Raw genomic sequence first — 3513 nt, forward strand, 5'->3', positions numbered from 1 at the left:
TGGTAGAAATGTTCTATAAAAATGTGTCACAGTGAAGCATCAGTGTTTTCAGCCAATTATCTGTCCCTGATATATTTCCTTGGAACATATGATCTTTCAGGACCTTCAGTTTCTTAATCCAAAATATTTGACTGAATTTAGGTACATCTAGAAAGCAGCTGAAAGAGTTTCTCCAATTGTCTGACATCACAGAAAATGGACTGAGAAATCCCTCTCTTTACCTGAAGATGTACAATTCTACTTCAGTCATCATCAGCTCACAAAAGAGAAAAAAGCAAAACAATCAAAACCTCCCCTCACACACTAAACAAAACCCTGTCCCTCCACAAAACCTAGTCAATTATTCCTGGAAGCAGAACATGCCCCTTGGATTCTGATTTGTCAGCTGTTCAAACTTTAAGGAGAAAAATGACCTTAAACCTTTGTGGGAAGAGGGAAGACATGTTAATGACTACAGAGCCATTGAGAAAGTGCATATCAATTACACAATCAACTTAAGAGCCCCACCCTCAAAGGAGGTGGGGCTCAAATTGATTTAAATGTCTTAGTAATTGAACATTTATATCATTGGGATAAAGAAAATGGGAGAAAAAAGTGCCACCCTCATTTTAATGAAAAAGTGCAACAGTCCACCACCTTCCCATGCTTCTTGAGAAAAGGATTGCACAGACTCAGAGAAGTCCAAAGTCACAGAAGAATCTCTGAGACACTCCTGGTTAAGAGAAAAAATATGATCCAGTCATCTTCATAGTTCTATAGCGTATGTGAATAAACCCGTTTTTGTTTTGTTTTTAAACAAAAGCCAAAGAATCATTTCATAGGGATCATATCCAGTATTTCCTCTAACGTACCCTCAGTCTCACAGTGTTGAAATGGGACTGATCCACCTGTGATGGATTGCACATCACCCAAGGAGAAGAGAAGGCATGGAAAGGCAAACATTTTACACCTCTTCACGACACACTTACAAGGAACAGGCACAGGACACATGGGAAGGAGAGAAAATAAACCTTATTGCTGTTTCCATACAAAATACAGTATGAATATCTAACTAAACCAATTCAAATCTGATTGTGATGACCAGTATTTTCACAACGCAGGATGAAGTGTCTTCTTGCACAATGAAACGTTCAGTTACAAGGAAAGCAGAAAGAGCAGAGAGGTTGTTGAAGCTACACCTGGGATATCAGCTGCATGTTGAAACTTGGGGAGCGAGACTGCTTGGTTAAGGGGGCTCCTGGGCTGAGGAGCTCTTTCCCATCACCAGCTTGACCCAACCGGTCTTCTTGGAGGCTGATGGTTGAGTATCGGTTAGCACTGTTAGCTGCTAGATTGGTGACTCCCTCTGTGCCGACCCGATGCTGGTACCTGCTTGACTGTCATTTACATAGTCAAAAGATTTACTTGAGGAAGCACTGGCTGTCCAGATTAGACTCAGACTACTGGTTTTTGGCACCACCTGGCCAGCAGGCAGGCTCAGGTGTTTCTTCATTGGTGTCAGCTCAACTGAATCTACACTAAGGTCAGTTGGCTGCTGTCCATACTGTTTGCGCACTACTGACTCTCGAGGGCTCGCACTGGATCTGGTGGTGGAAGTTGCTTCTTTATCTTTGGCTGAACGCCCAGTTGCTACTTTGCACAAGCTTCCCCTCTGAGAAGAGGAGGATGCTTTGGTCCCAACTGGCTGGCTGCTGAGGGAGGCCCCTGATGAAAACCCTTCATCTGGATCATTCAGGTTTACAGACTCTTCTCCTCCATTTATACTTTTAGCACCTTCTCTTCTCCATCTGTGCCGACGGATTGAAGCTGTTGTGATTGCAGTCCGAGAAATCCTCGGCACTGTTGGGGTGACTTCCTCTTTCAGGACTTTCTGGCCTTCTTACGAGGGATCAGGAGCATCAAATGGTAGTGAGTTTTCCATGGCATTGGCAACCAGTAGTGGCTGAGAAAAGAGTTCTAGTTGAGCTCTGTAAATGATATCATCAAGAACTTCCTGGTCAAGGTCCCACTGTCCATTATACACGGCGTAGTAAACCCCTGTGAGAAGCTGCTGTATAAATCCAGGCTCCAGTGCTATTCGACCACAGGGTTCTGTCCAGTGTTTCTCATGTTGCTGTGGAAACCCACTCACACAAACCCTGGAGCCCATCCGACAAACGGACTGGTAAGATGAGGCGGGCATATACACGATAGCAGAATTGTAACACAGCATGAGAAAACTCAGGACTTCAAACCTCATTATTTGAATCTTGAATAACCTTATAAAGGGCTGGTACAAGTGTTTTTTTCCGGTGTAAAGTTGCTGCAGAATTGGTGATTTGAGTGTCAGGTAATACCTTGAATTCTGATAACCATTCTTCCACAACACCACGTTCAGATCCCAGCATCTTCTACCTTCTATTTGTCTATCTCTGTTCTGGATCAGTTTTCTGAAGGAGGAGGTGGCACAGGAATGCAGCAGAGTTCAAGTGTAGAATTCATTTGTTGAGAGTTAAATACTTTCCACCTCAGTCCCCCTCCTCCTTCGGCTTCCGACCGCCACCGCCTCCCGCAGCAGCCTACCAACCACAGCGCAACATCCGGGCTTCTCTATCTCTGATCTTTACAATTTCCTCTTGTATAAGCCTTGGGTTTGTCATGCTTTTGTTTTTCTAGGAGCTTGAGGTGCAGCATTAGGTTGTTTATTTGAGCTCTCTCTGTTTTCCTAATATGGGGATTAACTGCTATGTATTTCCCTCATATAACGGCTTTCACTGTGTCCCATAGATTCCTGTATGTTGTACTGGGATTATCATTTACTTGTAGAAACTGTCTAATTTCTTCTTTAATTTCCTGTTCAGGAGGGTGTTATACAATTTTCATGTGTTTGTGAGGGTTTTGCGGTTTCTTATCCTATTGATCTCCAATTTTATTGCACTATGGTCTGATAATATACAGGGGTTAATTTCAATTCTTTTACATATACTTAAACATGTCCCATGAGCTTGCATGTGGTCTGTTTTGTAAAGTGACCCATGTTCAGCCGAAAAGAATGTGTTTTCTGATTTTGTGGGATGGAACACTCTGTAAACATCTATTAAGTACATTTCTTCAATAGCTTGGCTCAGTTCAAGAATTTCATTGTTGATTTTTTGTCTAGATGATCTGTCTATTTGTGATAGTGGGGTATTGAGGTCCCCCACTACAATTGTATTAGTGCTTATTTGGTTTTTCATGCCCGTTAATATTTGTTTTGTATAGCTGGGGGGCATTCATATTTGGTGCATATATATTGTCATCTCTTCTTGGACTGTTCCCTTCACAAGGATGTAGTGACCATGTTTGTCTCCCTTAATTAGTTTTGGTTTGAAACCTACTTTGTCTGAAAATAAGATTGCTACCCCTGCTTTTTTCCAGGTTTCTGTCACATAGAGAACTGTTTTTCATCCTTTTACTTTCAGTCTGTGAATTTCTTTTTGAGTTAGGTGTGTGTATACAGCATATTGTTGGATTTTGCTTCTTAATCCATTCTGC

General features: G+C 42.1%; 1 pseudogene; it reads right to left on the minus strand.

Moving 5' to 3' along the window:
- Positions 1 to 843: 843 nt before the first annotated feature.
- LOC101699945 (hyccin 2 pseudogene) lies at positions 844 to 2567 on the minus strand (annotated as a pseudogene).
- Positions 2568 to 3513: the final 946 nt, after the last annotated feature.

This window comes from Heterocephalus glaber, unplaced genomic scaffold (assembly GCF_053883595.1).
Source record: "Heterocephalus glaber isolate CG9 unplaced genomic scaffold, H.glaber_assembly_v1.0 deba00000331, whole genome shotgun sequence".
NCBI classification, from domain to species: Eukaryota; Metazoa; Chordata; class Mammalia; order Rodentia; family Bathyergidae; genus Heterocephalus; species Heterocephalus glaber.